This window comes from Lolium rigidum, chromosome 4 (assembly GCF_022539505.1).
Source record: "Lolium rigidum isolate FL_2022 chromosome 4, APGP_CSIRO_Lrig_0.1, whole genome shotgun sequence".
Taxonomy (NCBI): domain Eukaryota; kingdom Viridiplantae; phylum Streptophyta; class Magnoliopsida; order Poales; family Poaceae; genus Lolium; species Lolium rigidum.
The window spans coordinates 205,299,501-205,326,894 of NC_061511.1; the positions used below are offsets into that span (position 1 = coordinate 205,299,501).

The 27,394-nt window shown below is 48.6% G+C and overlaps 1 protein-coding gene and 1 long non-coding RNA gene across 3 annotated transcripts in view; both read right to left on the minus strand.

Annotated features, from left to right (window-relative positions):
* LOC124706897 (tetratricopeptide repeat domain-containing protein PYG7, chloroplastic) overlaps window positions 1-27,394 on the minus strand; it is a 101,618-nt gene that overhangs the window by 37,184 nt on the left and 37,040 nt on the right. The gene's annotated exons all lie outside the window — the stretch shown is intronic.
* On the minus strand, window positions 15,170-16,504 carry LOC124706900. Its single transcript, XR_007004613.1, has 3 exons — window positions 16,046-16,504; window positions 15,779-15,942; window positions 15,170-15,673 (listed from the first exon to the last, which is right to left on the minus strand). It is a non-coding gene; the product is annotated as an uncharacterized LOC124706900 (long non-coding RNA).

Here is a 27,394-nt window from a genome sequence, read left to right on the forward strand (position 1 = left end):
ACTATATTTTTATTCGGTCACATCTTATGTGCTTTTTCTTGGAGCGTCTCGTTTGTTTGCTTTTGTTTTTGTTTGTGTTTGAATAAATTGGATTACATCATGCTTGTGTGGGAGAGAGACACGCTCCGCTGGTTCGTATGAACACATGTGTTCTTAGCTCATAATATTCATGGCGAAGTTTCCTCTTCGTTAAATTGTTATATGGTTGGAATTGGAAAATGATACATGTAGTAATTGCTATAATGTCTTGGGTAATGTGATACTTGGCAATTGTTGTGCTCATGTTTAAGCTCTTGCATCATATACTTTGCACCTACTAGTGAAGAATACATAGAGCATGCTAAAATTTGGTTTGCATAATTGGTTTCTCTAAGGTCTAGATAATTTCTAGTATTGAGTTTGAACAACAAGGAAGACGGTGTAGAGTCTTATAATGTTTTCAATATGTCTTTTATGTGAGTTTTGCTGCATCGGTTCATCCTTGTGTTTGTTTCAAATAACCTTGCTAGCCTAAACCTTGTATCGAGAGGGAATACTTCTCATGCATCCAAATACTTGAGCCAACACTATGCCATTTGTGTCCACCATACCTACCTACTACATGGTATTTCCCGCCATTCCAAAGTAAATTGCTTGAGTGCTACCTTTAAACAATTCAAAATTTATTACCTCTTATTTGTGTCAATGTTTTATAGCTCATGAGGAAGTATGTGGTGTTTATCTTTCAATCTTGTTGGGCAACTTTCACCAATGGACTAGTGGCTTCATCCGCTTATCCAATAATTTTGCAAAAAGAGCTGGCAATGGGATTCCCGAGTCCCAAATTAACAAACTAAAAATAGACACTCCTCCATGGTATGTGATTGTTGGACGGCACCCGAAGGATTCGGTTAGCCATGGCTTGTGTAAGCAAAGGTTGGGAGGAGTGTCATCATAATAAAACTAAAATAAAAAGGCACTCCTTCATGGTATGAGATTGTTGGCGAGGCACCGGAGGATTCGGTTAGCCATGGTTTGTGAAAGAAAGGTTGGAAGGAGTGCCATCCAAAAATAAAATAAAATGGGAGCCGCTCTTTGAAGGTTTGTACGGCAAGGGGGTTAGAGTACCCGCTACCATTCGTTGACAACAACAAACACCTCTCAAAACTTTACTTTTATGCTCTCTTTATGTTTTCAAAATCAAAGCTCTAGCACAAATATAGAAATCGATGCTTTCCTCTTTGAAGGACCATTCTTTTACTTTCATTGTTGAGTCAGTTCACCTATTTCTCTCCATCTCAAGAAGCAAACACTTGTGTGAACTGTGCATTGATTCTTACATATTTGCATATTGCATTTGTTATATTGCTTTGCATTGACAATTATCCATGAGATATACATGTTACAAGTTGAAAGCAACCGCTGAAACTTAATCTTCTTTTGTGTTGCTTCAATACCTTTACTTTGAATTATTGCTTTATGAGTTAACTCTTATGCAAGACTTATTGATGCTTGTCTTGAAGTGCTATTCATGAAAAGTCTTTGCTTTATGATTCACTTGTTTACTCATGTCATACATATTGTTTTGATCGCTGCATTCACTACATATGCTTTACAAATAGTATGATCAAGTTTATGATGGCATGTCACTCCGGAAATTATCTTTGTTATCGTTTTACCTGCTCGGGACGAGCGAGAACTAAGCTTGGGGATGCCGATACGTCTCCAACGTATCGATAATTTCTTGTGTTCCATGCCACATTATTGATGTTATCTACATGTTTTATGCACACTTTATGTCATATTCGTGCATTTTACGGAACTAACCTATTAACAAGATGCCGAAGTGCCGGTTCCTGTTTTCTGCTGTTTTTGGTTTCAGAAATCCTAGTAACGAAATATTCTCGGAATCGGACGAAATCAACGCCAAAGATCTTAGAATCCCCGGAAGCATCCAGAACACACCGGAGGGGTCGAGAGGGGGCCACGGGGCCACCAAACCCTACCCCGGCGCGGCCAAGGGGGCGCGCCCCCTAGGGTGTGGGCCCCCTTCGACCTTCCTGCGCCGCCTCTTCGCCTATAAGAAGCCCCCGGATCGGAAAACCCGATACCAATTGACGAAACCCGCGAGAAACCTCGCCGAGCCGCCGCCATCGCGAAGCCAAGATCCGGGGGACGAGGATCTCGTTCCGGCACGCTGCCGGAGCGGGGAAGTGCCCCGGAAGGCTTCTCCATCGACACCGCTGCCATCTCCACCGCCATCTTCATCACCGCTGCTGCTCCCATGAGGAGGGAGTAGTTCTCCATCGAGGCTCGGGGCTGTACCGGTAGCTATGTGGTTCATCTCTCTCCTATGTGCTTCAATACAATAATCTCATGAGCTGCCTTACATGATTGAGATTCATATGATGATGCTTGTAATCTAGATGTCATTATGCTAGTCAAGTGAGTTTTACTTATGTGATCTCCGGAGACTCCTCGTCCCACGTGTGTAAAGGTGACAGGTGTGTGCACCGTGTGGGTCTCTTAGGCTAGATTTCACAGAATACTTATTCACTGTTGAATGGCATAGTGAGGTGCTTATTTATATCTCTTTATGATTGCAATGTGTTTGTATCACAATTTATCTATGTGCTACTCTAGTGATGTGTTATTAAAGTAGTTTATTCCTCCTGCATGTGTGCAAAGGTGACAGTGCGTGCACCGTGTTAGTACTTGGTTTATGCTATGATTATGATCTCTTGTAGATTATGAAGTTAACTATTGCTATGATAATATTGATGTGATCTATTCCTCCTACATATGCATGAAGGTTACAAGTGTGCATGCTATGCTAGTACTTGGTTTAGTCTGTTGATCTATCTTACACTAAAGGTTACTTAAACATGAGCATTATTGTGGAGCTTGTTAACTCCGGCATTGAGGGTTCGTGTAATCCTACGCAATGTGTTCATCATCCAACAAAAGTGTAGAGTATGCATTTATCTATTCTGTTATGTGATCAATGTTGAGAGTGTCCACTAGTGAAAGTGTAATCCCTAGGCCTTGTTCCTAAATACTGCTGAGTTACTACTCGCTTGTTTACTACTCGCTGCGTTACTACTCTGCTGAGTTACTACTGCTTGTTACTTGTTTTACTGCGTTACTACTGCTGCAATACCACCACCATCAACTACACGCCAAGCACTTTTCTCGCCACCGTTGCTACTTGCTCATACTTATTCATACCACTCGTATTTCACTATCTCTTCGCCGAACTAGTGCACCTATTAGGTGTGTTGGGGACACAAGAGACTTCTTGCTTTGTGGTTGCAGGGTTGCATGAGAGGGATATCTTTGACCTCTTCCTCCCTGAGTTCGATAAACCTTGGGTATCCACTTAAGGGAAACTTGCTGCTGTTCTACAAACCTCTGCTCTTGGAGGCCCAACACTGTCTACAGGAAAGGAGGGGGAACGTAGACATCACCCCACGAATCCGCAACTTCTTCGGAGCCATCTCCGTCGAAGCCTCCTCGTCCCTAGACTCCTCCTCCTCCTCCCTAGTGTCCTCCTCCTCCTCCCTAGTGTCCTCCTCCTCGTCCATAGACTGTGAAGCCACTGAGCCAGAAGCAGAGGGAATGTCAGCTAGAAGGAGCTGTGCATCCCCCCTCGTCCTCCAGCTCGTCCTCCCCCTCGTCCTCCAGCTCGTCCACCCCCTCGTCCACCCCCTCGTCCACCCCCTCGTCCTCCCCGTCCTCCATCTGCGTCTTCGTAACGCCGGGTGGGAACAATGGGTCTTCCACTCCATCTGGTACCACCCGGCCCTGGCTTCCGCTGATGCATCTGATCAAGCAAGGAGCTCGATGATGCCTTCCGTCCGCTCATATTGGGCAATTACCTGCATAAGAAAAGAGAAAATAATTAATAAGCATGTTGAAAATGAGTAAACACTAAGCATAATGACAAATGTAGGTACTAAGCATAATGACAAATGTAGGTATTAAGCATAATGACAATGTAGGTACTAAGCATAATGATAAATGTATGTATTAAGCATAATGACAAATGTATGTATTAAGCATAATGATAATGTAGGTACTAAGCATAAAAGACCCTCACCATTCATCACCACTCTCATCTCTAGGCATTGGGTTCTCAGCCTCACTATCAAAATCAGTATCATATGAGTATTCATGGTCGGCATTGGGTTCCGGTTGAGTCTCGACAATGTTGTCTTTGTTCGCATTGCGCTTGGTGAGCATAGCTATGTCCTTCGGTGTCCACCACGGTCTCACCACGCATTTGTACATCGTTGTGGAGCTCCTGAAGACCTATGTCTATTTGAAGGTCCCCGAACTGCTCTTCCTCTTGATAGAAAATTCCCTCATATGTTACCGGATCAATGTTGTTGTAATCGTCCTCGGAGGGGATGGGTAGCTTACCATGTGGCGATACCTGGAACACGACTTCCCAGCCCATGAGTTCCTCATTCTGACATGGGTAGGACAAATAATAAACTTGCTTGGTTTGGTGAGCCACAACATAGACGTCGGATCCGCTGTAGGTGGTTGTAGGCCTAACTTCAACTAAACCAATGGAGGAGGTGCTTCTCATTCCACCGTGTGGGTCAAACCAGTGGCATTTGAACACAAAGAGCTTGAGTTCTATGTTTGCGTTGTTGAACGTCAACTCGTATACCTTGTGTAACCTTCCATAGTAATCAAGATCATCGGCTCCGCGGGTGTAGACCCCAGTATTTATTGTTTTTGCATTAGGCCGGTTCTTCTGGTGAAACTCCGTATGGAAGCGATACCCATTTACATCATACTTCTCATGCGTATGGACTCTACGGTTAAAACCCTGGGAAACGCATCTCAACTCGTCTGTCATCTCAACGTTGGGATCAGCTCCCTACAAGTTCAGTTCAGATTATTCTGTGCATTAGTTACGTGTAATAAGACAAGTCACGGATTGCAAAGTAAGAGGAACATTTGAGAAATTACTTTTTCATGGAACCAGTTCATGAAGCTTTTATTTAAGGGCGGGGCACCCTCTTTCAGAAGAGTGTACCACTGCGTGGGAGTGGGACCATTTCTTCCTGACCACATTTCATCATGGAATTGGCTGAAAGGAGAAAATACGTATTAGACCAAAACCAAGTTACTGGTTGCAAAGTAATTGGTTCATCATTTTACCTCATGAAATCGACCACTTCCTCCATGTTCATAAGCACGTAAAGCATTATGCAATCCTTCTCTTCTGGCGAAATGTTCTTCACTTTTGGATCGACCACCATGGGCTCCTCCATCGCCATGGCTGCCTGCCTCGTGCCTCGCATCGCCAAGGTCATATGCATATTAATCGTCACACTCGTATATGCTTGTTACAAGTCTCTCACACACAGCATCCTAGTCCATGCCAAGCAGCAGTTGACAAACAATCCCATCTTGTCTTTCTTTTTTTTAAATATTTCCAACAAAGATAGTGCAAAGGTACCACCTACATACGAGTCATCAAACAATAAACCGGCAACATCACCCACAAAGGTTCATCCAAATTCCACCAACCATTCGGGAACAACATCAACATACCCACAAGGGTTCATCCAATCAGTTTTATCTAATCGTCTTGCCTTACTACTACTACCAGCCTTACTACTACTACCAGCCTGGCCTGATTATAGCCCATCATTGCCAGAAGCAACATCTCAGATTGTACTCTTGCAGCAATCCTAGTTCGACGTCAGGCGACGTCCTTCTCCTGCTTCCTGCTCTTCCTTCAGCACACGGAGCTCTTCACGCAATTTCTTGTACTCCTTCGACCAGTGGGACACCATGCAACCTAGCGAGAAGAAGCCTGCTATCTCCAGCACGCTGTTCACCCTCCTCGAAAACCGGCGATGGCGCCTGCAGGTTAGTGGGTCAGGCCAGACTACATCATCAGCTACAAGCAAGAATGAAAAGGAAGAAGCATAAGAAGAAGAAATAGACAAGTTGCGCATGTCATCGTACCACTCCCAGTCCCACGGCCTTGGGTTGACTTGCACGGAGAGGTGCTGGAGTAGGCGCATGTTCTGGAAGCTGCGAGTCCCAAAACTCTGCTCTGCCTTGGCGATCACGTCGTAGAGCTCCTCCTTCTTCTGTTGGATCTCGCGCCCAACCGCCTCACGAGCAAGCTGGACATACAACAGTGACCATTATATTAATTGATAGTGTGTACATGTTTGAAACAATAACCAAGGACGGCCGGCCAACATATTACACATCATGCATAGGTTATAAGAAAGTAGACAGACCTACAGTTTATACACAGCAAGCAATCAGCGAAAGTAGACAGATCTACAGTTTTAGCCATTACGCCACGTGATATACCATCCTTTCCATTGATACTTTCAAGGACCGGACTAGGCGGCAGCGCCGAACAATAGTCGATTCCGTGCGGCGGGTACCGAATCAGCTAATTACAACCAAAAGTGCGCAGGCTGGGCTGTTCCGGGAAAAGCTGGGCCTAAAAAGAAAGATTAGCAGCAGGCCGGCAATGAAGACTACCGAGTGCATGCACGGAATCAAACCAAAAGTCAATACATAAGCTGGCACCGCATGCAAGAAATCCAACAAAAAATCCAGCGCATGCGTCTCATAAAATACACGAGGTGCCGTTTTCAACAAGTACATGTTGGCTTTTAAGCTATGTATTAGGCTGCAGATGATTTACATCTTGTTTGATTGTGAAAACAACTTCCTGGTTTATTTGTAAATGGATATACTAAAAACAACCACAAGTTTTCGAAATAGATATCATGTTAAATCCTTGTCAATTTTTATGATACGGCTGTTTGTTCAAAAGAAGTACCACATTCTTTCATGCAGTCATTAGATTATTTTGACACTGCTATCAGGTTTGTCGAAAGCAACTTCAAATTCTTGAATAAAACTATCGGTATGGATTCTTAAAAGTAGTTACCACATTCTATCAAGCAGCTAACAGGTTATTTTGATACAACTGCCAGATTTGCCGAAAGCAACTATCAGGTTCTCTGATATAAGTGTCAGCTATGTTTCTTGAAATTAGCTACTACATTCTTTATTGTAATTATCAGATAGTTTTGATACGATTAACAGATTTATCGTAAAGCAACTACCGGGTTCATTAGAAGAGTCAATTTGGTTCCACAAAATTAGCTACCATATTTTTTCATACAACTACCAAATAACTTATAACATTGTTTTAACACAGTTGCCAGGTTCTCCAAATTTTTCATTATATATACTTGAATGTACCAGCACCTGAATGGGGTTTTTGAAAGATTTGACACGTTACTACTGACTAGGAAGTAGCAAATGCAGAGAAGATAAAACAGTAGAAGTAGCAACTGCGCGCACACCAATGAGGAAATTTTCTCACAATTTCAGACAGCAAACTGCAATCACCCAAGTTACACAAGGAGGCAGGCTAAAAGAATAGCTCCCGGTAATAACTTGCTCCGTCGATTAAGTTTGGGTAACCAAAAAAAGAATGGCTCCTCTAAGAAAGGCGGCTACTTTGTGCAGGCAGGCAGGCAGGCAATGTTGGTCCTGCTTCTAGTATAAGAGAGACCACCAAATCCTCAGAATCATGTCTCGTCCGGCCGACGACTGGTATGTAAAATCAACAGCAAAAGGCTGGCGAGAAGTGATCCAGCGGGGGGAGGAGGATGAAGGGGGAGGAAGGGGGTTTTACCTTCTCCTCCTCGCTGACGCTGAAGGCCCTGGTGCCGGAGGATGGGGCCCTCGTCTGGCCGAACCTCACCGCCGCCGCCCTCGCCGTGGCGCTGGATGTCGCCTTCCTCGCCGCCGCCATCGCCATCGCCGCCGCGCCGGAACCCTAGCTCGCTCCCGCTCCTCTTCCCCCCTCTGGCCCTCTGTTTCTCTCTCGTCGTCTCCAGAAGAAATGGAATGGAGAAAAGTTTCACCTTTCACCACCGAGACCGTGATTGAGCCTCGGTGTTTATTTGGGCCGTGGGCTGTGGGCCTGGGTCGTTGCGAGACATGTCCTGGGTCGTTGCGATGCGAGGCGGCGCCTGAAGGACACACAATAATGGGCCGGCCCATTAACCTGTCGATAGTTGATTCTCTTCCGTTTTCCGGCTTCGTTGTTTCGTATGCTCTCAGGTACCCGGGTTGTACAGTTCAAAAAAATAATACTCAGGTTGTCTGCTACGTGTTTTTTATATTTTTTTCTTCTAATTTTTAGATTCCGTCATATGTTTTAGATAGATGAACTTAATGTCCCTCTCTCCTCTCGCCGGAGTAGCAAGTGGGGAGAGAGGGGACCCATGATCTAGCTCATGCAGATCATGAGAGAGTTGAGCCGCCTCCTTTGTCGCATGAGAGACGAGACATGGCCAGGGTCGTTGCGACGCCAGGCGGGGAGTTTCCTATATGCCGACTAGGTCGGCACCTGAACCGCGCCGCACACCCCCGCGCGCGGTGTGGGCCGGCCCGGTTAGGTGATTTTTTTTCCTGTTTTTCTTCTTTTCCTTTTCCTTTTCTTTTCCGTTTTCTGCTTTCTTTTTTTCTTTTCAGTTTTTTTGTTCTCTCGTTTTATTTGTCTGTTTAAAATAATTTTCGAAAATTTTCAAATTTGAAAAATGTATAACTAACAAAATTTGATGAATTTCAAAATTTGAACAAATTTTGAATCTTGAACAATTTTCAAATTTGAATGAATTTTCAAATTTTATTTTTAAATTTGAACGAATTTCGGAATTGGAACAAAATTTTAGTAATCTTGAACGAATTTCCAAATTATGGATGAATTTTGAAATTTGAACAAATTTAAATTTTGAATGTTTTTGAAATTTGAACAATTTTTTAATTTTGGACGATTTTCGAATTTTGAACGGATTTAAAATTGAATATTTTAAAAATCCGTAGATAGAAAATTGTGAACAACATTTGAAAACATAAAAAAGCCTGCAAAATGTTAGCTTTTAAGAAACAAAAAAAAGAATAAGAAAAAGTAAGAAAACGAAAAAGAATAAGATGTTACCTGATGGGTCGGTGACAATGTATTAACTTGTCAATGCCTACGAGTTGTAGACTAGGGTTTTGCGGAAAGTAGAGGGCAAGTAGATCTCGAAAGTTTCAGCCGAAAAGGTGCTCGACTGCTAAAAACTAGGGTTGGTGTTAACAATGATTCGATCCTCTCTTTCTCCCTCGGCTCCCCTTTACATAGGAGGTGGAGCCGAGGTTTTCGTATCGTACAAGTTACAAAGTCCGAGAGACTTATTTGAGTCCTTCCGTAATGATACAAGTCTATTATTTCTAATCTATCTCTATTTTCCATATCAATATTTGTTGGGCTTCCGAGCTTCATATATCGATGTTTGTTGGGCTTCAGAGCTTCATACACTTTAGGACGTGGGAATTCAATTATTCCCGGGTATCTTATTCGGCAGGCCCATTAGGGATGCCTATGTCAGTAGCTCCCGAGATTTTGCTTAAATCGTAGAATCGAGTAAAATCTCCATTATAAAAACAATCCATAAGTTCTATGATTCTTGTAATATTTTTACTCGAAGTATTTATATCGTGTACATGGATAATGGTAAATGGGGCTGATTCATCTGACATATCAGGTATCAGTTAACTGCTCTTGTGTCAACGAGGAGTACGCGGACACCTACTCTACTATGAGGCAAGTCTGTAGAAATTGGCGCTTAGGTTTACCTGAGCCCGACGTGCATCTGCACGAATGGATCATGCTAGACCACGCCTTCCACGCGTCGCTGAGTTCACCTTCCTCCAACTCGGCACATCACGCTACGTCACCATAGATCTATCGGAAGTTCATGCAAGGTTCAAATTCCTCCATATCTATAGGGTTAATTTACCTTTTTATTTTCAATCTTAAACATCTTAGTGCTGAATGTTATCTTCATCAATATATTTTAGATACTATTTCGTCGGCTTTTCTTTGTGGCGTCATCGTGCTTGCCCGGAAGAACCCGTCGCACAAGATACGGCTTCGAACCCACTCACAAAGAAATCGAACACTATGTTTGAGGCGCGAGATGTCATCCGTTTTTCCGGATTCGATCGCTGTAATCAAATCCCCGACTATGGTCTTCGTTGCCGCACATTACCCGCCGGAAATTGGTTGGGTCGATGAGAGCACTCCAACAAAGGATATATATGAAGATTGGGGAGAAGAATCGATCGAGAACCATTGTCTGCGTTGCATTACCCCGTTCAATGGTGAACTGTATGCAGTAGCTGCGGACAGTTTTGAGTCCGGAGAATAGTGTGCACCAATGTACAGTTGCAGCAGCGCGCGAGCACTGTCAAGATGGAGACACTAATTTCATTTCCAGAATTTGGAAATGAGAAGTTCTACCTTGTGAAGTCGGATGGTGATCTGCTGCTTGTGTTGTTGGTCAACCTGGCTTTGGCGGGCAAACCATTGGTGTACCGTGTGGACACTCAGAGCCGCTCTCTCCATCCGATCAGTAACATTGGCAGTAATGCCTTCTTCGTGAATTATATCCGGTGTATCTCCGTCGACACCAGAGTGCACCCGACACTTCGACCTGGCTGCATCTACTACACGAATTTGGGTTATATCAGAGGGTACTCTCATGATACAAATGCCTGGGATGAGTGGCCACTACGTGTGGATAGAATAGGAAACTACAGTATGACGAATGAACACAGGCCATACCGTCTGGAGGATGTATTGGCCGCACACTGCAGACGGAAGGAGTTCAATGAATATTTCCTTGGGTAATGCACGAATGGAGCGACGAAGAAATATATGAGGAATGAAGAACAAATTCATTCATCCCCCATATATTGCGTGCGTCTTGTATTTTTTTCAGCTTAGTTTGTCGCGAAAATTAACAACATTATTTGCTGCTTTTGGCTGCTGTATGCAGTTTATGTATTATACTTAGTTTTCTGATTATGCTGCTGTGAATTTATCATATACTAGCTTCTAGATTTGCTACTAGATTTGCTGCCATATTGGTCAAAAAATGAGGGCCAAAAGGCATAAATAATTGAAGAAAGATATAAATAGAAGCTTCTCTAGATTTGATACTAATTTGGTGAAAAAGACAGAGAGAGAAAGAGGGAAAATGTGCTCTTAAAAATGCCAATTTGGGCCGAGAGAGACAAAACCCAGCTCCTCCTCACGTGCAACCAAACGCTATCTTGTCCTGTCCCACGCAGTACCTTTCTACCAGCTCCACGCGACGCGGGCCCACACGACAGCACGGAACGGTCAACTTAACGGAAATCCTGCCGTCTGAGCTGCTTCTGCGGGTTTCAAACAAGCACTTGGAGAAAACTGAGGAAAACTAAGGAGCTGGAGAAAACTGAGCACAACTAAGGAACCGAGGGCACGAAAATAGAAATCCCTTTAAATTAATAATTTCATCCTGCAATTTTGTGATTCAATATTTTGAGGTTTTGAGATTTTCAAATTTTCAGGTTTGGCAAAAAAATAAAAAATAGAAATTTTAGAATTTTAAAAATAATACAAATTGACAAATTTAATGCTTATTTATTTATTAAAAAATATTATTACATCATTACTTTTGTTTATGAAAATAATTATTTGTAATTTAAACAATAAAGAAATGTGACATTGACCAACATGTTATTAGGATTGATATTATACTACTATCGCATACATGCGCGCGAAGCACTTGGAAGCGGACGGGAAGGAACTCAGAAGTTAATTGTGCTAGTGCTGGAATAGTGGAAGGATGGGTGACCGAGCGGGAAGCTTGACTAAGAGTAAGTGATTTGACTAGAGATTAAGTGTAGTTAGAGACTAACCTTGTCAAATAACTGAAATACTAGAAATTCTGAAACAAAATAAAAAAAGGAAGTGAAAAATAATTATAAAAAATTACATCATAGCCTTTAGTCCCGGTTGGTGTAGCATGCTCCGCGGAGCCCACGTGGAGGGCCGTTTGTCCCAACCCGATTACAAGATTCACCTTTAGTCCCACCTGGCTAGTCCCGGTTAGCCAACCGGGACTAAAGGCCCTTACCGGCCGAGACTCAAGGACCTGTCTCCACTAGTGTCTTCTCTCCATATCCGGCTTGTATGCGGCCCTCTACTTTGGGTTCCTCCCTACAAGCTCTTTTCTCGAGCACTTTTGGCCAAGGCATTACCATGGCGGCGACGGAGAAGTACAGATGGCGATGATGGCATCCAACACACCCATTCGTATCCATGTTTTTTTTTTGGTTTCGGAATCAGAGCGGATAGCTAGTGTCTGATACAAATAAGGAATGGGAGCCTATCATTTATGGACCGAATACGGGGCGGATATGGTTCGGTTGCGGATAAACATTTTGTGGGACCACTTTTTAAAATAAAAATAGAACTAACTAGTGGAGTAAAATTAGCATGTAAAAATTATTCTACAAATCGATAATAGATGCGCTATTAGCACCCAATGGCTAGGGCTCCGACATTAGAAGGAGTGTCGGACAGAGGTACGGGCTAGGGTAATTGAAGGAAGGTAGACTTAGGTTGCTAGGGTATGACGAGGGTCGGCACTTGTAGGCTAGGGTCCAATTATATATATTGGTGGATCTAAGATTTAATATATTTGTTACCGAATATTTCTCCAGATGTAACTGTGATATATGGTATATCTTTGGATACATGCAGTTATTAGTAAAACCATATCCTTTTACGTATCCTTTTACTAGTAGCCGTAAACTATCCGACCGAATCTGTTTTCGCCTTCCATAAGCCTCGGTTCGGTCGGTTGGAAATAATCCGATCCGTTTTCACCCCTACTTAGGGGTCGATTGTACTTACATAAGAGCATCTCTAGAAGACCCCACATCCGGGCCAAATTCGCATAATAACCGTTCGCGCCAACGCCCCACACTGGATTGGAGGCTGCCTCGGTTTGGGCCCAAAATCCTCTCTTCTCCAGGTAGATGAGGAGGAAAGGCGGCAGTTGACTTTTGGCGCTCGGTAGCGGGGGCAACGGGAGGAGGAAGACGTGGAAATGGATGCGGGGTGCCGCATCCAATTCCTCATTTCTGCTTTTATATGGCGTAGCCAGGCCGCGATGGGTATTGCTGCATACCATTTCACGATGCGGGCGTGGCATGTCTTCTCGCTGACCCTTGGCTCGTATCCTTCTGGGGCTAGGTTGTTGTCATGGTGGCCCAGACTATGCTGCCTTGATGTCCTGGGGTGGCGTTGTCTTGCGTTGCTCTTCGACCACGGGAGTGGCACACCAGTGTCATCGTCCCAGACTCTACTATCCAACACCCTTCGTCTGTTCTTGGTCTCAGCGGCACAATGCCCTTCAGCTTCGCCAAGGGCACACTGGGTGTCGTTGCACGGTCTCGGCTATCCGACGCCCTTCGACCGTGCTGGTGACGCTTCTTGGTGTGCTCGGGTTTGGTCTCCACGTATTTAGCAACCTGTTTCGTTGGGTCGCTTGCCTTGGGCGTTGAGGTTCTCACCGGATTTCCTCCTTGGCGGCCGACTTGAGCTCCTCGAGGTGGCTTTGCTGGTTATGACTCTGCTCCGGTTCGTGCTTGTGGCGTGACTTGACTCTGCATCGCCCTTCGACCACGGGGTCGGCACACCGGTGGCGTCGCCCCAGTCTCGCCTTTCCGACGCCCTTCAACTGTGCTTGGGTCTCGGTTTTGCAGGTCCTTCGTTGCCGAACGTCGCTCACCCTGCTAGGTCGTGGTGCTTATCACATGAGGTGCTGGCCTCCCGGGCGTTCGGTTGGCCTGTGATGCTAACCTCCCTCTGCCTTTCTGTGTTCCCGTGTTCCCTTGCTGCTAGTTTGCCTCTGTTTTTCTTTATTCGTCTTCTACTCCTTTGTAACTTGCTGGAATTTCTCTAACCTGATTGTAAGAACTTGGGCCTACCAGACTAGAAAAAGAGATGCGGGCCGGGACGATGTACGTGCAAGAGATGCTCTAAATGAAGGGGGAGCTTGACGCCCCAATTCCATCGCTCGCTCGCGCTTGAATCGTGCTAATTAAGGCCGCTGGCCCCCAACATGATGGACTGACTACACGCTGTCCATGCTGGCTGGAGACCTCGTCTTGTGCCGTGTGCGCGCGCGCGCGTGAAGATGACGGTGACCGCGCGCGTCAATCACGGCGAGCGAGCGAGCGAGCGTCATGAGCACGGCGCGCCACCGCGATTTGCAGCCGGCCTCGGTTCGGGCAGCATGTGCATGGCGCAGGACACCACCACTCCGGTGACCATCTGCAGCCTCAGTTCACGATGGCGCGCGCCGGACACCACTCCGGTGACCATCTGCAGCCTCAGTTCACGTCTTCAAAGATATAGCAGTGACAGTTAACGGACGGTCCACATTGAAGCGGACAAGGTTGGTTCTCGCCACGATCAATATTCACCGTCCGTTAACTGAATCTCTCGATCGGGCTTCTCCATCGCAGCCAGCCATGTGGCGCGCGCATCCAGAAGACCAGAACCTCTGTCTCCCACTGGTATGGTATGCCTGGCCCGGGAGGATGGGACCCATGCCGTGCGTTCGCGTGTCTGCCTACGACGCACACGGCACACCCATCTGGCGCACATTCAAACCTGCAAGCTGCGTGTCCTGCGCGCAGAACCTGGTGGTGTGGTGACGCTCGCTCCAGTAGCATGCGACCGGTTGGAAGGGCCGCGCTTCTCAGCCTGGGATCCCGCGCGCCTGACGCTCTCCGACGCCCCTGGTTCGCCATGGATGCCATTCCCCTTCCGGTGGCTACGATTGACCGCGCCGGGGCCGGGGCAGAATGCTCTGCGAGGGGAAAGCGTCAACATCTATCTAACTGCTGCCCAAACCGGCGATCCTTCAAAGTTCAAACGAATCCTAGCTAGTTTGATCACCGGCAAACTGCTGGTCCTCTGTTTGCTCTGCTCTCCCACCTGCACCAGTCCGCTGATCGATCACCATCGATGACACGCTGGAGCGGCGGTGACTGCAAGGAGAGCCTTCTGTTGGAGCACACAACACCAGGACGCGCGGGCGCGCTCCTCCAACACCATGCCTGCCTGCCTCCTCCCATCGCCAGGGTCATATATATGCATATGAATCGTCTTCAGCCGTCGTCTGTGCTTGTTACAAGTCTGTCTCTCACACACACCATCCTCCTACATGCAAGCACTTCCTAATAGCATGTCAAGCAGCACTTGACAAACAGCCCCATCTTGTCTTTCCTTTTTAAATTAAATATTTCCAACCAACATAATGCAGATTTACCACCTACATACGAGTCATCAAACAATAAACCGGCAGCAACGACACGATCAGAACCGCTGGCCAGCCATCACCCACAAGGGCTCATCCAATCAACCATTCGATCGGGAACAACATCACCATACCTCGCACCAAAACATCACATCAGTCTACTACTATTCATCTACAATCGTCTTGCCTTACTACTACTACTACCACCAGCCCGGCCTGATTATAGCCCGTCCGTCATTGCCAGAAGCAACATCTCAGATTCGCATCAATCCTGGTTCGACATCGGGCGATGCCATTCTCCTGCTTCATGCTCTTCCTTCAGCACACGGAGCTCTTCCTCCAGGCCCCGGAGCTCCTCCCTCGCTTCACGCAATTGCTTGTACTTCTTGGACCAGTGGGACACCATGCAACCGAGCGAGACGAAGCCGGCCATCTCCAGCACGCAGTTGACCCTCCTCGAAAACCGGAGATGGCGCCTGCAGGTTCGTGGGTCACACCAGACTACATCATCAGCTACAAGCAAGAATGAAAAGGAAGAAGCAGCAGAAGAAGAAATAGACAAGTTGCGCGTGACACCGTACCACTCCCAGTCCCACGGCCTTGGGTTGACTTGCACGGAGAGGTGCTGGAGTAGGCGCAGGTTCTGGAAGTTGCTAGTCCCAAAACTTTGCTCCGCCTTGGCGATTACGTCGTACAGCTCCTCTTTCTTCTGTTGGATCTCGCGCCCAACCGCCTCACGAGCAAGCTGGATACACATATAGATAATGACAATTATATTAAAAAAACCGAGTGCTGATAAGAATAATACTGTCAACTTAGGTTTCAGTACAGAATCCAACATTGACTACCTAAACAAGGATATCAACCACGGAAAATGCTGTGTTGAACCGGGCGGCACATGCTCCCGGCGGAAATCGGGTTTCTATTGGTCGAGGTTGATTTGCGGGGCCTGCAATGAGAAATGCGACCTTTTTCAGACAACTGTAAATACAAAGGAGAATACCATCCGTGGACCCGTCATTAATAACTACCACGTGAGAACTGAAGAGAGAGAAATCGCAGGGAAATGAATTCTCCGCGGCGGCGCCGATCTCATCTGTCTAACTTTTCTCCTCCAACCTCGACGACTATCCCGTGTGGCGCGCGACGTGGAAGCAGGCAAGGTCGGCAGCGTGGCGCGGCTACATCACCGGTTAACTCGTCTCCTCGGCCGACCTCCTGGCCTCTTGCCGCTGCGTGTTTCACAAATGTCAGGTGCCTTTCCGGAGCAGCGTCAGGAGCACGGCGTTCCGCTGAGGCTCTGCGCAAGGCCAAGCACCTCAATCCTGGGCACGATAATCCAACGATGAGGATGCGCGCTCACGTCGCCACCGAGCTCGGCCCTGAAGCCGCTCGCCGGCGGCGTCTGCCTACCATTCTTCTGACGCCCAGTGTTGTTCTGCATTTGCCCATTAGCAAACGCCGACGCGGGCAGCAGGGACAGCGACGGGGAATCGGCATGAGTGTCTGGCATGGCTGGACGTGCAGCCGAAGAGAAGCGTCATGTTCCTCTGTTCGGCTTCGGCAGCAAGAGCGCGTTCTCAGCGCCGCCCTGCTCGTGCCAATCGCGTGCACGGCGGCTCGATGGTGGAGGCTGGCGCGGGAGCCACGCGGAGCGCGCGCTCGCTCGCGTCGCTGGAGCTGCTGTGCACGGCCGCGAGCGACGGTGAGGACGGAGGCCGCAGAAGCCACATCGGTGAGTACTGAGGAGGGATGCCCCGCGGCGGTGAGGACAGAGGCCGTGGCCACGGCGTTTAGGACGGAAGCCGCGGGCTGGCTTGGCGGTGGAGGCTGGCGCGGGAGCCACGACGGTGCCGACGCGGTGAGTTCTCGCAGGAGCGGGACCGACCGACAGGACATCGCTGAGGGGCGGGAGGCTGAGCCGGGGCGTGAGTTGAGACGCGCGCAGCAGGCGCTGACGGTCTACCTCGGGGCGTTGTTCGAGATGGAGCGGACCATGTACTCCCAGCATTCCCCAACCAAGCACCTGCCTGCATCCTTCGTTCGCTGCCGGCGTGGAGGAAGATGAGAGCTTGGACGAGAGAGGTAAAGAAGGATGAGAGAGGTAGGTGGGAGCGGCTGACTGTCACGGGAGTAATTATCTCCCCTGTGTCTGTGTGGGGCTCATGTATTTACATGACTATACCCATTAATTATTACACTTTGATGGTAAAAAAATACCCTGCCACATGTTGAGCCCACCCTGACGTGGACCAATAGGTTTTGGAGTTCCCACCGGAGCAAATGCCTCCAGGTTCTGAAAATGCATTCTCATCAACCACGGACTAGTGTTATGAGTTGCAACAGATAGAAGAAAAGGTAAATACACGACAAGGAAACACAGTACAAGTAGTAACTGCATAGCAATGAGGAAATTGCTCACACTTTCAGACCACACAAGGAGGCAAGCGTGCTAATAGTGACATTCAAAAGAACTACCACATTCTTTCATGCAGTCATCAGATTATTTTGACACTGCTATCAGGTTTGTTGAAAGCAACTATCAAATTCTTGAATAAAACTATCGGTTTGGATTCTTCAAAGTAGCTTCCACATTCTATCAAGCAGCTAGCAGGTTATTTTGATACAACTGCCAGATTTTCCGAAAGCTCTCTGATATAAGTGTCGGCAATGTTTCTTGAAAGTAGCTACTACTACATTCTTTATTGTAATTACCAGATTGTTTTGATACGATTAACAGATTTATCGTAAGCAACTACCGGGTTCTGTTAGAAGTAGCAAATGCAGAGAAGATAAAACAGTAGAAGTAGCAACTGCACGCATACCAATGAGGAAATTTTCTCACAATTTCAGACAGCAAATTGCAACCACCGAAGTTAACACAAGGAGGCAAGCGCGCTAATTGTGACATTGCTAAATTCGACCACACACAAGGGGGCGAGCCACGTTTCTTGTAACCGAATACTGATATGGCAATTCAAAAAAAAAAGGCGGGGATGCGAGCTAATAGTGGCAGTACAAAACTGGACCAGACAAGGCAGCGGACTGATAAATACGCGGCATCAGAATCTCACAGTAAAATCAACGCCAAAAGGGGGGATCCAGCGGGCGGGGGGAGGAGGAAGGGGGTTTTACTACCTTCTCCTCCTCGCCGACGCTGGAGGAGCGGGGCCGCGTCTGGACGAACCTCGACGCCGCCGACCGCGCCGTGGCGCTGGACGTCGCCTTCCTCGCCGCCGCCGCCGCCATCGCCATCGCCATCGCCGCCGGAACCCTAGCTCGCTCCCGCTCCTCTTCCCCCCTCCTCTGGTTCTCTCTCGTCGTCTCTAGAAGAAATGAGAAAATGGGGAAAAGTTTCATCTTTCTACTCTGGGCGACACGTGAGTGAGGCTCGGTACTGATTTGGGCTGTGGGCTGTGGGCCGGTACCCAGAGGAGACATGGCCCAGGTCGTTGTGGCTGAAGGACACCCACTAACCTGTCCATAGTTTGCTTCTCTTCGGCTTCGTTGTTACAGTTCAGAAAAAGAAAAAAAAGTTACAGTTCAAAGAAGGGAAAATCTATATAGAAGCGCCGCACGTTTTGGCTGGAAGTGCGGCGGTGCCTCGCGATTAGCGAAACGGTATCGGGCCCTATAGGTAATCGCACGACGCTTAACCCCGTGACCACCCGCTCCACCTTAAGTTTATCCCGTGAGTTGCTCCCCACCACAAAATCCGCGATGAGCTGCGCCGCGCCCGCAAGCGGGGACATCGAGCAGCGCCGCTGCAAAGCGAGGAGGAGTCCGGGGCGCATGGATGGCTCCGTCCGTTCTCCGTCCTCGAGCCGCCGCCGGCGAGCAAGGAGGAGGTGCGACGCAGCGACAGCTCCACGAGGCCGCCGACGGCGAGGAGGAGGAGGAGGCGCACGGACGGCCCCGCCAGGTCGCCGTCCTCAAGTTGCCGACGACGGAGAGGGAGGAGGAGGAGGTGCGGCGGACGGCTAGGTCGCCGTCCTCAAGCCGCCGCCGATGGTGAGGGAAGAGGAGGAGGGGCGGCCGACGGCCAGCTCGCCAGGTCGCCGTCCTCAAGCGGTCGCCGACGAACAAGGAGGAGGAGGCGCGATGCACGGACGGCTCCGCCAGGTCGCCGTCCTCAAGCCGGAGCCGGCAAGCAAGTAGAGGCCAGGCACAAGGAGGGCCCCACAGCCGCCGCCAAGCGAGGAAGAGGCGTGGTGCAGCGAGGGCTTCACCAGGTCGCGAACGGAGAGGAAGGAGGAGGAGGTGCGGCCCAGCGAGGGCTCGGCCAGGCTGCCGCCGACAAGGGAGGAGGAGGCGCGTCACAGCAAAAGTTTCACCAGGCCGCCTCGTGTAGCGAGGTGGAAGCTGCGAGGCAGTGATGCTCTGTCCTCCAATTTCTGCATTAGGAATCTGGCATTTACGAATTAGGATTTTGGCAGCTGCGCTCTGTTAATTTGGGAACCATCTGCTAGAATTTATCTACGAAATTAGCAACGATAATTAGAATTTGGCAGCTATGTATTAGTATTCTGGAAGCTTAGGGCTATAATTTGGCAGTCGAGTCCCCTAACAACTAGTCCCTGGCATTTCGGCAAGTACCTGGCATCTATGCACTTGGAATCGGGCAATTTAGGTGCTAGAACTTTGCAGCTAGGCACTGACAATTTTTGAGGTAATAGGTGTTGCTAAATAACCTTGTAGCTACTACTAAGTAATCTGGTGACTTAGCATTTGCTCTTCGGAAAACCTGGTAGCTACTTCCAAATAAACTGTTAACTGTTGTCAAATAACTAGGTTTGTCACTCATAATCTGCAACTTGTGTGAGAGGCTCGTAAGATTTCAGCAATGCAAAGCCTTTTGACGCTAATGATACTAGTGGTGTGGGAGTGTCAGTATAATAAAAAAAGTTACTGTAGTACTAGTTGTATTAGGCTACTACAATAGGGGAAATGCACTTTGGCTCATAGGAGCATATGCTCCCATTATGTGAATCCACATTTTAAAGTATTAAAAAATTCTAAACTAAATTTTTACATGTACATCTAGACATTTTATGTTAGTACACAAGTTTTCAAAAGAAAAAACATTTTTCCGTGGCTCCTGTAAAAAAGACAAATTTTAATGCTGTAACACGACTACGTATAGGACATTTTTTTGTCTTTTTGTACACACCACACAAAATGTTATTTTTCCACGAAAACTTGTGAACGAACATAGGATGTCACAATGTATAAAAAAAAAATTATGTCAAATTTTTTTTGACATTTCTAAAATTAATTTTTATTATTTTCTATAATGGGTGCAGATGCACGCGTGTGCCAAAATGCCACCTCCCTACAATAGTATTTTCATATACTGGCTGTTAGATGCATGGACTGAACCGAGAAAAGTAGGAAATGGTGAAGTGGGGACCGAGGATTCTACTACTTTTGACGACTACTACTATAGTGCTACCTCCGCGCACTGCATCTTTGCATGTGGTAGGGTCAAACGAATCCGCCGCACGACTAAGCATTTGTGCGGCGCCGCCGTGTAGTGCTATCCTTCAAAGAAAAGGTACTCAGGTTGTCTGCTATGTGGTTTTTTCCTTTTCTTAATTTTTATTTCTTCCTTCTCATTTCTACATTCCGTCTTATGTTTTAGATGTACTTAACGTCCCTCTCTCCTCTCGCCGGAGTAGCAAGCGGGGAGAGAGAGGGATCTAGCTGGTGGAGATCATGAGAGAGTTGAGCCGCCTCCTTTGTCGCATATGAGACGCGAAAGAGGCAAAAAAAAAAAACCTCGACTTCTCTTTCCTCTATCACCCATTATCCATGGTGTGCGTACATGGGCACCCTTGGTTGACATCCCGCGAGGCCCCACCTCTCATACTTTTATAAATTTTCTTATATTTTTGTTTCCATAAAACTTTTACAAACAATACCATTTATTCTTTTCTTTGGAAACCTTTTGCTACGAAACATGCCAACCCGTCATTTTACTCATCTTTTTTTTCTTTTTTTTTCGTTTTTATGATCGTGCGATTTGAAGAAACTATAAATGAACATATTATCTCTATTAAACTTCAACCATATGATTCTCGCTTTAGTTTTTGAGAAAAATGGGAGCTAAGGTTCCAGGGAGATAAAACGTCACTCTCGCCAACTTCACTCTATTTTATATAATCTTAATTGCAAACAAATTTTTGAACCGTATGAATATTTCTAAGACTCGTGAACATTTTTGAAACGTTGTAATTTATTGAATTGTACGAAGATCTTTGAATACCACGAATAGTTTTGAAACCTCGCAAACAATTATTTCAACCGCATGAACATTTTAAGTTTCTGGAACATCTTTTAAATGAATTTTGAAAAATAAAATTAGAAAAGAAAAAAAGGAAAATATTGTTTAATCATATCAGCGTGTTGTTTAATCATAGTGTATTGCTTGTTACTCTCAGAAAATGCACTTATCATGTTTTGCGAAGAAAACATGTTCGCTAGTATTGAATGCATCCATCAAAAGAAATGCTTAACAGTGAGCGCTCCTGTGAAAAAAACGAGAATGCTTGGTTCAGTTCTGCCAGCGCAACACAACACGGGAACTAAACAAGTTATACAAAACAGTAAACTTCGGACAGATCGGTAAACAGTAAACCCTGGTAGCGGGAACACGCGAACAAGGGCCAAATCCATATACTACCTCCGTTAGGGATTATAATGCCCCTGCATATCTCTAGGTCGTAAATTTAATTAATATAATATGAATTATACTATAAAAAATTGTCGTTATAAAGTAGAATATTTAAGTTTTCTAATAATATATGTTTTGTAATACATGTCGTTTATTAGATTAGTTAAATTTATGACCAGAGATGCGTGGAGGATTTATAATGGATAGTGCTAGAAATTCTTAGGAGCCTCGGAGTTTTCCAGCCCCTGCTTGCATGCGTGATACGTGTCCATTTTCACCTAAAATCCAGATTTTGCTTTGTCGTAGCAAAAAATCTCCCGCTTTTACTTCATTAAAGCAAAAAAGCGCTTCGACTAAAAATAGAAGGAGAAAATTGTTTAGACTATGCTTTGTCCAAAAAAAACTCCCGCTTTTGCTTCATTGGAGCAAAAAAGGGTCCGTCTAGAAGTGAAAAAGAAAACTCGTCGGAGATAGACCCTTGAAAGTAGCAGAACCATATAACATTTGTATCAAAAAAGATATACAAATTACAATTGTAGCATTGTGAAACTCCTCGCCCGCGCACCACCGACAGCATTCCAACTATGGTTGGTAGCACCGTCATTTTTTTGCAGCTCTTCCACTAACTGGTGTTAACACCATCACCGCTAACCATAGCGGCACTGTCTCCACCCAATAGTAGCGTCGTCGCCGGCCTATGGCAGCACCGCCGCCGGTCGCACTGCCTTGCAGCACCACCGTTGCCACCGGGCGCGCCGCCTTGAAGCCTTGTAGCACCGTCGCCGCCTATCGCAGCATCCTCCTTGCAGCAGCACTGCCGCCGGTCGCGCCACCTTGCAACCCCGCCATTGCAGGTAGTGCAGCCTTGTAGCACCGACGCCGCCTGTCGCAGCATCCGCCTTGCAGCAGCGCTGCCGCCGGTCGCGCCACCTTGCAACACTGCTATTGTAGGTCGCGCAGCCTTGTAGCATCACCTCCGCCTGTCACGGCATCCGCCTTGCAGCACCACCGATGTTGGTTGCAGCATCCACCTTTATGCACCGCCATCGTCGATCGCGCCGGTTTGGAGCACCACCGGTCGCAGCATCCACCGATGTGAGTACCAGCATCCACAGTCGGAGGTCAAAGCTCCAGCCATGGTTGTAGCACGGTCGACCAACTGATGTAGCAATGGTGGCCGACGTTCGCAGCTCGCGAACCTGCCGCTTGTAGCAGTCAGCCAACGAAGGTGTGCCAAGCAGCATAGCAATTCGCAGAACCGCCATGGTTGACTGTCACAGCTCAGCCTAACTCCATTGGAAGCACCTCCCGACGTCGTTGGAAGCACCGTCGTTGCCGGTGACTAGCACCGTAGGCGCTAGCTAGTAGCACCCGATGTTTCGTGTGGCAGCTGCTCTTTGCTCGCAGCACCCGTGGCCTCCATCTCCAGCGATAGCGGGCCACCGATGGGGCTGGGTTACGTCCTCCCGCCACGGCTGCATCTCTGGCGACGGAAAGCGTCGGGGCAACTAGGGCTTCGCGCTCCACCGCGGCCTACATATCCGCCTGGGGCTCCGCCGCAGTCTCCATCTCCGCCCTACACCAGAACTGTCGCCGCAGCCACTGAATACCACCACCGCGCTCGGAGCGCCCAAAAACACCGGCCCCGCCTCCTCCGGCGAGCTGCCCAGGATGCGTCCTCACCGGTCGTGTGGCGTTGCGGCTCCTCCTCCTCCTCTCGCCGTCCTAAGAACCAGTGGTGGGGCATTTGATTTGGGAGCAGTCATGGCAGCGAGTTTCCCACGGATAAAACAATGCGAGCAGTCATGGCGGCTCGCCGGTGGAGGGGCAAGCCGGGACGTGGGGGAATCGGTAGAGGAGCCAGCGGCGATGCGGTTGCTTGGGTGCCGTGGTCAGGATGCAATTGACACCGCGTAACCCGGAGGCTGGCAACGCGCGATCGATCCTCCGACGGAAACGAAGTATTTTTCACTAGGGAATCTCCAACGCGGCGACTTATTTTATTGTTCGCGAGCATCCGTTTGCTCCGCCCCGCGGACGTGAAAATGACCGATTTTGTCCGCGCGTCCATTTGCGTCTGGGGGTGGCTCCAACGGGTGCCGCATTTTTTTGTACTTGTTCTTTCCCTCTTCTCCATTTAAATATAGTTCCAATCATTACATATTGAAACATGGTTTTACACAAATTAATACTTGGGAACATGACTTACACAAACTGATACATAGTTTGAACCATGGTTGACACAAATAAAAGCATTGTAAAAAAAGAAAACCAGTTGTGTTAATTCTGTATGTTCGCTGCCAAGAAAGAACACTCCCAAGCACTCCCAGTCACCCAATCTGGAAAATCCAGCTGGTGATGGTATCCCTGTTGGTTCTTTCGAGGAAGAACAACCAGAAACCTTCACTACTGGGTTCAACTGGCTCGTAGCCATATTCGCTGCAAAGAAAGAACACTCTAAGTTCTAACTATTCGGTGTCCGAGCCAGATTCGCCGGTCTGGTAGTGCATGCGGCACGCTGTGTCGTCGAACACCTTGACGATCATCTCGCCGTCCCCCTCATAGAGGAAGGTGAGCTGGCAGCCGGGCTCGAGCGCGAGGTCGCGGGCGAACTTGTCCCACCCCGTATGCAGGTACATCTTGCCATGCCCGTCGAACAAGACCTCAACACTCCACCGGCAGAAGTTGCGGTGGCCTCCCGTAGCTGCAAGTGCGCCGGCTCGACGCCATCGACGGACACGGCGAACTTGTCCGGGAGCCGCTTGATGCCGAGTGGGTCATCGTCGATGCGGAGGAGGAACTCGAAGCAGCGGTCCTCATGCGAAGACAAGGAGGGCGCAGGCGACGGCGACCGTGGGGCCGTAGCTGCTCCACCACGACGTCCCCAGCCCCAGCCCCAGCCATGGGGGCGCCCAGGCCCGCGGCCTCGACCGCCTCGCAGGACACCAGGACCCGCCATGGACTTCCTCGCGGGCCTCGCTGCGTCGCAGGAAGAGCTAGGTGGCGCTACGGTGGAGCTTGTGGCGGCTAGGGTTTGTTTGGAGGAGTGGATGAGGAAGAAGAACGTGTGCCCTCTTTATATAGGCCGGAGGCAGGAGACGGCCGCGGGACGCGTGGCATCGCCATTACTGCGTTGGCGGAGGTGGGAGGCGGTCGCTCGTCAGGCGAGGCATCGCAATTAACGTGGCGCAAACTGCCGAAGCGACGCCTCGGCGCCAGTCGCTGGCGCGCCTGAGAAGACGCATCGATGCAGGGTCGCTTCCAGGCGGGCCAGACGAAACGTCCGCCAGACACGAGCGGACACTTTGCGCGTCCGTGCAGCGTCCGCAGAGACGCATCCAAGACGCATATTTGGGCCAGGTTTGCGTCGCCGCGGAAGGTCCGGTCACTTTGCGTCGCATCGCTAGAGGTGGTACCAGACGCATAGCTCGGCGACCGTTTAGACGCATCGACGCAAGGTCGCTTCCAGGCGGGCCCGACGAAACGTCCGCCAGACACGAGCAGACACTTTGCACGTCCACGCAGCGTCCGCAGAGACGCATCCAAGACGCATATTTGGGCTAGGTTTGCGTCGCCGCGGAAGGTCCGGTCACTTTGCGTCGCATCGCTAGAGGTGGTACCAGACGCATAGCTCGGCGGACGCAAACGGTCGCTCAACGTCCGTTTACGTCGCCCCGATGGAGATGCCCTTATTTACAATCCCGCATGCGGAGGGAGTACTTACCATCAAATCGTGAATCGAAAAAGTGACGCCTTCATTCCCCCCCTTCCTGCTCTCAAGCCGCTACAGTAGCTGCCCCTCCTCTCTTCTTCTCCGGGCTGCTCCTTCCTCCTCTCCGCCGGATTAGCCGGCTGGAGATGGAGAGGAGTATGCGCCGGCTGTATATATGTAGGCTTATCTTCTAGCTTTGGTCCCCTAGTGGCGTCTTGGAGCTGTGCCTCAGATCTAGGCGGCAAGATCTGGGGATTAGGGTTCTTTTCCTTGCAGCCATGTCTCCGGTGGTCGGATCATACGAGCGAGGAGGGAGCCACCGTCTCCGTCAATAAAGTTGTCATCGCGGAGCTGCTGCTGCTGAGGAGCTGCGAAGCGGAGCCCCCCCTGGCCGGCCATGGAGGCGAGGGGGAGGGGCGAGGCTTTCTGCGGCATACAGTGGAGCTTCTTCTGGCCGGCCGTGGAGGCGAGGAGAAGAAGCTTTGCTGGGTGCTCTCCCCGGCGGAGCAGAGATCCAGGTTCTTCTCTCTGGCTCTGGATCTGCTGAGTGTTTGGGTTGTTCTTCCTCCTCCTTGTGGTCGTGGAGACAGGCAGGAGGGGGGAAGGCCCAGTGCTTGTCGATCTGGAGTCGAGAGGCACATGGGTGAGCGTGCGGTGCTCACCATGTTGGAAGCTTTCTTCAGGCGGCAGATTTCAAGCGCCGGCGTCGTCCGCCGCCGCTATTCTTGGCCAAGGGGGCCTCTCCGCACCTCGGAGGATCCTGCTCCGGGGAGTATCTACTTCCTCTAGGACGATGAGCTGAAGGGGAAGATCTTCGATCTTGGCGTGGTAATCCATCCTGGTGACGAACCAAGTGGCGCAGTCCCCGGCGTCGCCACCAGCGACCATGGCCCAAGATCCAGTCGACGCGGTGGAGAAGAAGGACCCGATCGCTTTCTTTTTTATCTTTCTAGGTTCCTTTTTGTAAAATTTTGGGACTCTTGTGCTATTGTTCTCAAAGCCAAGGTCTTCCTTGTAATTGTTCCCACCGACTAATGAAGCTTCCAGGTCCTTTGGGGCCTTATCTGTTCAAAAAAAAAATCGTGAATCGACACTCTTAGCATCAAATAGGGAGACTCCCGACCAGGTACGTATACGTACGTCGCGTGCCCACTCACCAAATACGGCCACGGGCCGTTCGTCGATAGAGGCCGGCAACGTACATAACCCTAACCCGATCGATCCGCCCCCCATCGACGTTTTGCATGCCGGCAACGATGGCAGCGCGTCTTGGACACGGGGCGGCCAGGAGGCTCGGTGGCTCCTTGCTCCAGCGAGCGCGGTGGGCGGTTCCGGAGGACCGCCGCCGGCTCGGCACAAGCTTCATGCACACCAATGAGGTATCTTAAGTTCCTAACCAAAAATTAGCATCCCCTACGTACCTCAGTTTCTTCGCATGACTTCCTCCTGCTATTTATTTGCTGTGCGAGCAACCATCTCACGAGATCAAGGATATAGCAAGCGAGAAGCCAACTCCTTCGCCATCCAAACTAAAACAACCATGTCCATGTGATGTGAAGACGAATTATTTGTTTAATCTGGGCCTCTCTTCTCTTGGAAACAAGAGCTAGCAAGATCACTTTTTTGTTTTCCTTTTTAGAAAAATAGAAACACGCGCGTAAGCTGTTTAATTTATCGCAACTAGTGGAAAACAGGGCTTCCGTGGGAGCCTTTTGTCGCGGGCGCGCCTGCACCCGCGACAAATGGCCTGGCCACGTCGCCCCGAAACCATGTGGAGCCGTCGGGGCCTTCTTGTCGCGCCTTTTGTCGCGG